The sequence below is a fragment of the Schistocerca americana genome, chromosome 1, assembly GCF_021461395.2.
Source record: "Schistocerca americana isolate TAMUIC-IGC-003095 chromosome 1, iqSchAmer2.1, whole genome shotgun sequence".
Classification (NCBI taxonomy): Eukaryota; Metazoa; Arthropoda; class Insecta; order Orthoptera; family Acrididae; genus Schistocerca; species Schistocerca americana.
Genome location: NC_060119.1, coordinates 712,700,484 through 712,712,017, shown reverse-complemented (window position 1 = coordinate 712,712,017; position 11,534 = coordinate 712,700,484). Strand labels below are relative to the sequence as shown.

The following is an 11,534-nucleotide window of genomic DNA, read 5'->3' as shown; positions in this document are numbered from 1 at the left end:
CGGAGTAACAAGACTTGCTGCGACATCGTCGCTATGACAGTTTCTTGCGGTCGTCGCCGGGTATCCTTCGTATCGGAGAATGGCACCAACCCTAGTCTGGAAATATTTCTATGAAGTGACATAGCGATGAAGTACAATGCTTCATTGTCATTAAAAGATTAAAGATTTGTCTGCCATTTCTACGAAATAAAGGAAGAGGAAGGAAATTATGGCAACAGCAATAAATTAGAAACTTAACAATTGATTCATAGCATACAATAAAAATAGAAACTAACTGACCTTCTGCCTATGTCTATATAATAAGCCTTTATTTGCTTGTAGGCCTTCAAACGGGCAAATTTACGCGAAAAACAGTGATCTTCAAACTCAGTTTTTCATTCTTTTTGTACTGACTTCTCGTCGTGCACAAAGAGTGGCATGGTCCCCGATTACAACACGATTTTTGAGCAAATTTCCAAAAAACTACAATCAGTAGGAGTGTCGTGATTGTTTGTAGTATTCAACTATTTATTGCTTTTCGGGAAAAGTAGTGAACTGTGGACGGACTAGTTTTCTTAAGTCGCCTATTTAATTTAATATTTTAAATCCATGTATCTTGAAACGGAGAGTGTCAATTTTTTATCTTTGTTCAATTTCTACATTTATTACAGGAAATAATAACAAAAAACCGAAAATCAGTTATTTCAGGAATCGGTTACTTCAGAAATGCTTATTTTGAGCGGTTTTAATGTCACTTTAAACGGCGTGGAAAAAACCGATATAACCGTAAACCGGTTTTTTGAGCGATAACAGCCATCCCTACAGTACGGATCTTCAGAACGGAAAGTGTAGCGGAGCCAGTGCCGCCTGCAGGGCGTCGCGAGTGGACGGCTACTGCCGCTCTCCTGCCCAGCGTTCTGGCTTTTACTCCACCTCCCCACCAGTACGACTGCCTCTAGGCGCAACGGAGAAAATCCGGCACGCAGCGTTTCACCAAAAACTGAGGACAGGCCGCTTAACCTCTATCTGGGGGCGTAGCTCAGATGGTAGAGCGCTCGCTTAGCATGTGAGAGGTACCGGGATCGATACCCGGCGCCTCCAGGCCTTAATTTTTGTGAGTACATGGTACCACGCACTACACAACCTATGACATTAATATGACAATCGCTCGTCAGGACCAGACTGTAAGAACACGTGTTCCACATTTGTAATGTAAGTGATGGATCACGAACAAAGATGAATCAATGTGTGCATGAAAAGAAGTGGCTATTAAACAGGATGATTGATCGGTGTCTTAGAGCGTAATGATTACATTCATATTGTGTTTTTATGATAGTGTTTTAGCATAGAGCACTTCTAGCAGCCTTTTCCCTAAACAAAAATTCTGGAATTTAGAACACGTGCAGTTCCATGGTTGAGATGAATAACTGTACTGTAAAATGTATGACTGACATCGAAAAACAATATTACAAAGCTTTCATTTGCACTGCATTGAAAATGAAGCTTTTAAATAATACTAATAATATATTATATCATTATTTTATTATTATACGCATCAGACACGTTGGTTACGGATCGAAAAGGTGAAGCAGAAAATATCTGGAAATTACAGAGAAGAATCCCTAAGGCCCGTAAAGAGACTGGAAAGAGGATAAGAGACAGAACACGTATCTCACATAGTACATGATATGAAGAAACATTGAGTGAAATTTTACCGGCATATCAAGAAAATTACGGACACCCAACAAACTAAGCACACCATTCAGTATATGAAGTTCCCCAGTTTTCTCCTTGGCAAAGCACACTTCGGGGCTCGTGCGCTGCCCTAATGAAATGTGTTTTTTACTTTTTATTTTAATTTCATACAGTTCACTCCTCACGTATTTTTTTCATTCAGTCGCTACAAAACGTATGAGTAGCATTTTACTCTTTGCTATTTAATGGTCAAGAAGAAACACCCCTTCAGAATCCCAAAAAGAACTCTGGATAATAATCTTTATGGAACGTTAAATCGAACGTTAAATCGACTTCATTCTGATGTGACGTCTGGCCTGAAATCATGCCAAATGTGTCTTCCACAGAAGGAAGTCGACGCACACAGTCACATACATTAATTTTAGAACAGCGAAAATTTGCTGAGAAATTTGTTTCGCATTTTCTTATGTTCAGAGTTCAGTAAAGGACTCATCCTGCACAAGGCTTTTCAATCATCAGTGTTTAATGCACTGTTCCATCTACTCCTTCTTACATGACTATGCGGTCAGTTATTTCTTACACCTTTCATTGTCGGTCTGCGTGTACCATATTGTAATCATTTGAAAAGTGAGTAGCGTGACACCCAAACAGTGTGCTGATTTCAGTGTAATTTTATGAACAAAATACGAGGACACTTAACTGAAACGAACTGTGATTTTAGTTTCGCAAGTAAGTTCTTATAGACAATACCTAAATACTGAATACATACGACGATGTTCTGTGTTTTCCGGGGACGAGAGGGACACATGTATTAGATCTCGTTATTAGTAGGGTACAGAATGTTTTTGTATGATTTTAGTAAGATGTAATATCTTTCTATTTATAATTATTAATTTTCAGCAAGATAGCTCTGACCGTTAAGTAGGTTCCTTTGTATGGAGGTTGACGCCTTGTGCTCAAGGATGTCTCTGCTAGGAGGTAGCTCGTGGCCAAAGCCAGCTATACAATGGCAGCCCAGAAGATCTGCAGAGTTCCCTCGGAATCCGATTGTAAAATTAGTCCAGTTTCCTAAGGTTCTTCCTTTTACGATGGCAACAAAAAAGAGCATATCACGATGGTGTACTATTCCTTGCTGGGATCAATTATTTAAAAAAGTCCCAGCAAGATCACTCACTCTCACTTCTAACAGTTTTCTGGAGCACACGAAACGTCCGCGTCGTGTAGTCATTGCCTAGTAAGATGTCCATTGCGGTTGATACTATGTTGGCGAAAATCTTGTAGTGATTCACGCAAGCGCTGAGAGGAGTGGTAACAACCTCTGATATAGACTGTGACGTTTATCGTTCGGCAAGCGTGAATTACCTTGGCAATTTACGTGATCGGAAGATGAAACGGCGTCCTGCGGTCTGCAGCTACACGTGCAGATTTTACAGCCTACGCTACGCAGTAAAGGCTAGGTGAGACCCCATCATATTCCGCTGAGACCATCATTGCTCGCACTTCTTTTTGCCACTCCTCTCAACCCCATATGCAATCTGCAAAAATATTCATTTTGAAATCTTTTCACGATTAGTGTCAGTGCAAAATGTATGTCTGCTAACGTAAATGTAAACTTTTGGAGCACAATAAATTCAGATTATTGCGTGAAATTTGATTCTTCTCAGTCTTGTGATTGTCGTATATCCTTTGCTGGTCAGTTACATCCAAAGATTAACCTTTAGCTCAATTCACGTGTGTGTGTGCGGGGTGGAATAGGGTGCTTTCGAGGGTACATCAAACGGTTTCTTTCCTTGGGTTCCTGTTCGAGAAACTGTCAGGCAGTATAGCTGTACCGTCATTGTGTTTGCAGGTTAGAAACGTACTTCACGTCGATTTCCTTAAAAAGGGGCAAGGCACGTTTGGATACTGCCATCCGTTACTTAACTTCTGAAAATCAGTTTAATACGTCAGTCGAACTGAGATTCAAACGGACTAATTGTGTTTGGGGTGTTTAGCTTAACTATGGGTTTTACAGCTTGACACAAATCAACCTACTCTACGGGGGATCTGTCATGTACTCGTACATCATCTTCAAAATGAATAAGTACATAATCTAATAAATAAATAAAAAAAAGACATGGAACTTCCATCCAGGAGCAAGGAAGTCAGTGCCAACGCAACGGCGCTAAAACATTCTGTACTGCTGCTGTATCGAGAACGTTCTTGATTCTCTAGCGATTTCTTCTTTTTAGTGGTAAGAATTTCAGTCACCTTCCACCGTACACAAAGAATTTCAGATGTCCTCCAACACGAAAGGGCGGCGTCAGGCACATAAAGTTGTGTCTAAATGTATCGGCGCATTAGGGACTGAAGGTAACGGCGTCGATAAACGCCACCATCTTGGAGGTCAGACTAGCCACATTTCATGAGACGCCTCGATGAATTGTTTTCTGTGGCTAGCTTTACATCAGAATACTATATGAAGCAACTTTCGAACATGAAAGTCAACCTTTTGTTTAACAATGGTCAAACAACATCTTGCGATGGTATACGTTTCAAAATATAGGCAGTGGAAGAAGCTTACACTTTCAGATTCGCGCAGTCTAAGCGAACGCAGGTAGAAGAGTACATGTCCTCATTCACAGACCGTGCTCCAAGGTCCTGTAACTTTCGGACACTTGTCGGTAATGCGAACATTGTGTGTAGTGACGCATACGTTCTGTAATGGCCGGGGATGGATGCTCACTGCGATGGGTGGCTTCTGGACTCGGTAGTTCACCATCCTCGGCTGGGTAGCAATGAGTGACGAATGGGTGTCTGGTTGTAGGCTGATATGTCATCAGGAAATACCATTTACTGAAGTTACGGGTTATGAAATGTGTTTAGGCAATGGGAAACCGAGGAATTTCAAGCATGATTTGTTGGAGCATTAATTTATTCATCATATTTTGGCACATTCCCGCACAAAGAAACGTGCTGGAAAGCTATTTGAGTTAAAAGAAGAGAAATGGCAGCCCTAGATTGTTTTTTGAATGACTTCCAGAGTCCCACTGAGCACTGAGCAAGAAGTGTTGACCTAATAGTGGACTACGCTGAAAAAAGAAGCATATTTTTTATGAAAGAAACATCCTCTCTTTATAAAAACAGAGAAGGCAATGCAAATAAATAGAGTGGTCAGAGACAGTGTGAAAAGCTTGTAATGTTCTCGCGGGGTAGGTTGTGCTGAGAAATAATGGTTAAGAAAAAATTCGATACGTTGCGCCGTTTCCGAGTTAATTAGCACTGAAGTTAGCCAGTCAGGCTGTTGAGCGCGCAAGTTCAAGGGGCGCACCAGAAACGGTGTTGCCAAACGTGTTACTCCTGTGGTTTCCTAAAAGCGAACAAGAAAGCGACACAAAAATTGGACGTGGAACGGTAGTAAGGAACGAACGCAGGCGAAATCGTGAGCAGTCTCCTGCGCTACCATATACGCTATGAGAACAGCTGACACTAATTATATCTGGCGGGCCACTTGAATTTGTGCGCGCAATGGCTTGATTCAATAACTTCACTGCTAATTAACTCAGAAACGGCATAACGTAACGAATTTTATTCTTAGCAATTACTTCTCAGCACAGTCTTCCTGCAACACCATTAGAAGCTCTTCAAACTGTTTCTGACCGCCAAGCATGAAGTCACTTACTCGTCCTATTTCACTGACGAATTGCTCTGTACAGATACTTAAAGCATAAAGGGTGCTTCGCAACTCCTGTTACAGGGTTCTAAGAACTTTAGAGGCGACTTTATCAAAATTTCATATCGTATGTTGCGAAACTTACTGTCTGGATATAGAAATACGTTTTCGGGTAACTTTAAAATCATTCGCTCCACGGTAAAATACGTAATTATAAAGCGCTACACTGCAAATACGGGAACGTTTCCCGGATCGCCTCAGTCCTACTGTAACATTGCTTGCGATAAACTGGCACTTTCGCAACTAGGATGGTCGACTGTGGTGCTCCACGGACGCGAATCAGGATTTGCATTTCGCGTGTATGAAAGAGTGCGTCGCGGATGTACCTTCTGCAACGAACATCCGAGTCGCTACGAGGAGCAGTCTTGTAGACACGCAAGTCAGAGCTCATTGCCTACACTAACAGCGTACTGCGAAGCGGAAGATTTGAAGGTGATCCGATGTTCATATATACTTTACATCCAAACGGAATATTTCCGCAGATTGATTTCTTATCAAAACTATGTACAAAGTCCCTTCTACTACCCTCAAAGCCGGTAATACGAAACAACTTGTTTATTATTAATACAATGATCGTCATAAAAAGAGCTGCATCCAGAAGGATCCAACCGATCCACTGGAAACTTGGTGGTTATGTTGCACACCATCAGCTATGCCAATAATTACCTTTGCACTGTCGGACACGCACCCAGGGAGCGTGAGAGGTGCCATGACGTCGCCGATAGGTTGATTTAAGAGAGCCCCAAACGACCGTGCTGGCCAGCATCACGTGAATGTGCACAATTCTTAGGCGATACGTATGACAGCAGCCTGCACAACTAGACGGGGTCGAGAGACAGACACTACCTTTGTCCGTTGTTGGTGGAAGTGGATACAGGAAGGCACGCATGCACTTGAGGGTTTGAACGTCTCACTTGCTAGAAAAGACAGGACGACTGACAGATTGTCTGCCACGCGTGAACAGATCCAACGGTCATGAGTGACGAGTTCCGCTTTTGTCTCAGGGACGACGACCGCCGGGTCTCTGTCTGGAGACGCAGTGCAGAGCGCCACAAAGAGCGGTTTGTGGTCTCACGTCACAAGTCCGTCAGCTTGATTTCAAGGTGTGGGAAGCGATGTCATATGGTGCCCGTTCACCGTTAGTGTCCCTAATGGGCTCCATGACTGGCGCATGGCATCTGGGAGACGTCATGCAAACAGTGGCTCTACCTATCGTGATCCCCAAGCACATGCCTTATTTCTACACGGCAATGCTCGTCCTAATACTGCTGCCACATCCCCCAGCGTACCTTGTAGCTGTGAATGCTCTGCCATGACCAGCCTCATCGTCCCATCTCTCAATGAACGACAATATGTGGATACCATGGAGTTTGCCATCAGGACACCATCTAAATCCACCAACGTGCAGGAACTGTGCGCTCAGATGCAAGCAGCTTTGGATATAATATCACAGGACTACATCCGAGACCCGTAAAACTTCACACCGTGATGTCTGCACACTTTTATTCATAAAGACGTGGTCCCAACAACATAGTAACACATAGGTTTTGTGGCCGTGTAATGTGATCAGTGGTAATAGACGTTGTAAACTGATTTTCTGTTTAGTGATGCTTGACTACAATTTCATAACATTTATCATATCCATCTTGTAACGTAGCAAGTTACAAGGTGCATTCAAGTTCTAAGGCCTCCGATTTTTTTTCTCCGGACTGGAAAGAGATAGAAACATGCACATTGTTTTAAAATGAGGCCGCGTTCATTGTCAATACGTCCCAGAGATGGCAGCACCGTACGGCAGATGGAATTTTACCGGCAGCGGCGAGAATGAGAACTGTTTTAAATACTTAAAATGGCGACGTTTTCCTTACTTTAACAACGTGCAATCATTCGTTTTCTGAATTTGCGTGGTGTGAAACCAATTGAAATTCATCTACAGTTGAAGGAGACATGTGCTGATGGAGTTATGTATGTGTCGAAAGTGCGTTCGTGGGTGCGACTGTTTAATGAAGGCAGAACATCGTGTGACAACAAACCGAAACAACCTCGGGCTCGCACAAGCTGGTCTGACGACATGATCGAGAAAGTGGAGAGAATTGTTTTGGGGGATCGCCGAATGACTGTTGAACAGATCGCCTCCAGAGTTGGCATTTCTGTGGGTTCTGTGCACACAATCCTGCATGACGACCTGAAAATGCGAAAAGTGTCATCCAGGTGGGTGCCACAAATGCTGACGGACGACCACATGGCTGCCTGTGTGGCATGTTGCCAAGCAATATTGACGCGCAATGACAGCATGAATGGGACTTTCTTTTCGTCGGTTGTGACAATGGATGAGACGTGGATGCCATTTTTCAATCCAGAAAGAAAGTGCCAATCAGCTCAATGGAAGCACACAGATTCACCGCCACCAAAAAAATTTCGGGTAACCGCCAGTGCTGAAAAAATGATGGTGTCCATGTTATGGGACAGCGAGGGCGTAATCCTTACCCATTGCGTTCCAAAGGGCACTACGGTAACAGGTACATCCTACGAAAATGTTTTGAAGAACAAATTTATTCCTGCACTGCAACAAAAACGTCCGGGAAGGGCTGCGCGTGTGCTGTTTCACCAAGAGAACGCACCCGCACATCGAGCTAACGTTACGCAACAGTTTCTTCGTGATAACAACTTTGAAGTGATTCCTCATGCTCCCTACTCACCTGACCTGGCTCCTAGCGACTTTTGACTTTTTCCAACAATGAAAGACACTCTCCGTGGCCGCACATTCACCAGCCGTGATGCTATTGCCTCAGCGATTTTCCAGTGGTCAAAACAGACTCCTAAAGAAGCCTTCGCCGCTGCCATGGAATCATGGCGTCAGCGTTGTGAAAAATGTGTACGTCTGCAGGGCGATTACGTCGAGAAGTAACGCCAGTTTCATCGATTTCGGATGAGTAGTTAATTAGAAAAAAAATTGAAGGCCTTAGAACTTGAATGCACCTCGTATTACGAAATAATATTCGATGCAGTAAGACACGCAGCCGTGTAGCACGGTGGCTTCAGAATAGCTATGTTTTTTCTTCGCTCTGACTTAAGCGCAGCTGACGTTACTAGCCGTGACATTCAGTCGGTACTCAAATCCATACCCCCAACGAATCTACATAAACCACAGTAATTATCATCCGATTTTGTTCAAACTTGGTACACAATCTTTTATTATTAAGTTAAGGATACTGTCAATTTCAGATTTTTATGTATTACAGTAACGGAGATTGAGAAAATTACTTAAATGTCCTAAAACCGACACTTATGTTTCAAAACTCAGTTAGTAATAATAACCAAATGTCTTTCATATCATCTGTAGTCATAACAAAGCTCACAGTATATAAAATCACTTAATTGGAAATTTATTTTCAAAATTTTAATTACTCTACGTTATGTAATATAAAAAATCATTCACTAAAACTTAATGTCATTTTATGTAAAACCTTATAAAATTGAACGGTGGGAAAATTGTGTTGTAACCACGATGCTGATGACGTATGTCGATGTGTTTGCTTTTGTAAGAGAGCAGCTAGAATAAAAGTCTGAAGCGGAATAAGTTTCTACATTAATTTAAAGAATATTTTGCATTTCGCTCTATTTTATTAAACAATACATTAAAAATTGAAATTGTAATGACGTCAATGACTATCTGATTAGTGGTTGGCTAGCAAGAATGATATGGAAAGATGGTTCTGATTGGTCATTCGGATCAATAGCCAATCAGAATTAGGCGATTCCCGCGCGCAGATAATTAAATAGGCAGAGAGCAGAGGAGCATCGAGAGACTCGCTCGCTAACCTGTTCCCTAGTAACACCATGCTAGATGTCTCCGCGAAAATAATATGTAAAATGAAGAGCTAGTGAGGTCATTTCAGATAGAACACGTCGTGACTAAAGCGGTTTAAGTTACGAACATTTTGTGGGAAGTGTGATGTTTCGGAAGTAATTAGTTGAAGTTTTATAAGCGTGTGATCTTTTGGGCATAGAGACAACTCCGCGTGGCATATTCTTTATGGAATACTTTGGCGAGCACTTCTGACATAGAAGACCACTGAAACGACCGATTGGTCAACTCGCTAATAAACGGGACCGATTTGCAGGAATTCTAGTTGCTTTCACGCTGCTGGATAAACAGTGAACTTGGAATGATAAAGCATTTGCATTATTAAATACGGACTTGATAGCCATTTCATGTGCTTCCTTTTGAATAAAAATACGTTAATAGAATTTCCAAATGCTTACTGCACTTAAACTACATGCTTCTACCTCCCGAAATTTGTGAAAATGAACTTACAGGAACTGATTTTCAACTTGAGTTACACGGCCTCTGTGTGGTAGGTATTCGTAGTTGTTTCATCAACGCTCCTTTACACTGTCTAGCGTGTATCTACTACTGCAGAGCGATGGGACGTAGGAAGGAAGAAATATAGAGGTAGGTGAACTGTTCGATGGAAGTGACAGAGAGTAAAGGAGACAAAAAGAACCACCGAACGACCCCGGCCCGGCGCAACCTGAGTGCATGATACATTTACACTTTTTGTGTCAGTTTTGTTATTACCTCCTAAACAAAAATATGATTAAGGTTTTCCAGTTATTCTACAACTATGAGGATCATTTCACTTAAATCTGTGTAAGGAACATTACGCTACTGCTTTATATTTTTTTATATTGTTAGTTTGTAAGTCGCCACTCGATACTATTTTTTGAGTTATTTGCTGCAGTCTGATTGGTTGGAAAATTAGGCGTCGGACATTCATATGTAGCCACTTTTGGAGTGTGAACTCACTCCCAAGGTACATGTGCCAATAACTAAATTCTGACCATGCGCTTACGACACTTGCACTATCTACTCTACCACACCGTTCTATGACTCATTCCGTTCCAAAAATTCTAATAATAATTAGGAGGTGAACATTTTTGTACGATACAATTTACTTCATTTTAAATTAAAAAATTACGTCCCTATTTCGTCTGATCGCACACTGCAATTGCTGCCACTCATCTATCACGTTACCATGGCCGATTTATTACTGTACGATCGTTATTTAATCACATAATAACTCCCCCGACACGATATTAATCCTTTGCTTCAAAATTGTTCCTTTGACCACGATCGCTTCTCTCACTCATGTACGCGTCCTGCTAGTGTGATGGCTCTGGCGCGACTGACTCAGTCCTTCGCGCCAAACCATCTCTAGGCACCAATCTGCCCTCCTAGAACTATGGGGCTGCGCTGTAGCAAAGTAGCTTAAGATTAGATTCCGTCAGTCTAGTACAGTACCGAAATCTGTACCCTTACAAGTTGTAGTCCGTATTCTCCTTTTATGACACGATCCACATACTTGAAGACATCGTCACTACTGATGTGTGGGACAGAAAGCATTGTGGACCAGACGTAATCTACAGAGCGACGTGAGTGGACGGCTTCTGCTACTGTCCAGTCCTGCGTTCTGCCTTCCAGTTGCTCCGCCTCCCCACCGACACGGCCAACTGGCTCCACACGCAACGGAGAAAGTGTGGCACGTAGCAGTTCGGCTTAATGTGAGGTCGTTCTTCTGTATCTGGGGGCGTAGCTCAGATGGTAAAGCGCTCGCTTAGCATGTGAGAGGTACCGGGATCGATACCCGGCGCCTCCAGCTTACATTTTTGTGAACACTTGCGTCTGTGCATTACAAAACTTATGACTTTAGTAAGTCAATCGCACTTCAGGACCAGTTTGTAAGAACGTGTGTTCTCTGCTTGAAATACAGGTGACCGATCACGAATAAAGACCAATCAAAGGGTAATCTAAAATAGCGATGGTTCTCTTGGGGATTTCTTAAACAGATAAAAGTCTATTTTTTATGATTAGGAGCTGAGTAATATTGTATGTGATGATGTTTTTCGGGAGACTGTTTTGCAAGAATGTAGGATATTTAGAGGGGATTGAGGGCCTCGAACCAAACTGTTTGAATTGGAGGGCGTAAAGGAACCGTGCCACGGAGAGAAAAAGCAGTATGTCGTTTAAGTTAGGAGGTTGGTAGTGCTCTGAGCTGATTTCTTGGTCTGACAGGGCGAGGTGGTTAAAGTTTCGTTGGGACGGAATATAGAGAAATGTCTAGGGAAGGAGTTGGAGAGGAGACTG

The 11,534-nt window shown here is 42.4% G+C and overlaps 2 non-coding genes across 2 annotated transcripts; both read left to right on the top strand.

Moving 5' to 3' along the window:
• The first annotated feature begins 1,007 nt into the window (after positions 1 to 1,007).
• On the top strand, positions 1,008 to 1,080 carry Trnaa-agc. Its single transcript has one exon. It is a non-coding gene; the product is annotated as a tRNA-Ala (tRNA).
• Positions 1,081 to 10,973: 9,893 nt separating this feature from the next.
• Trnaa-agc lies at positions 10,974 to 11,046 on the top strand. Its single transcript has one exon. It is a non-coding gene; the product is annotated as a tRNA-Ala (tRNA).
• Positions 11,047 to 11,534: the final 488 nt, after the last annotated feature.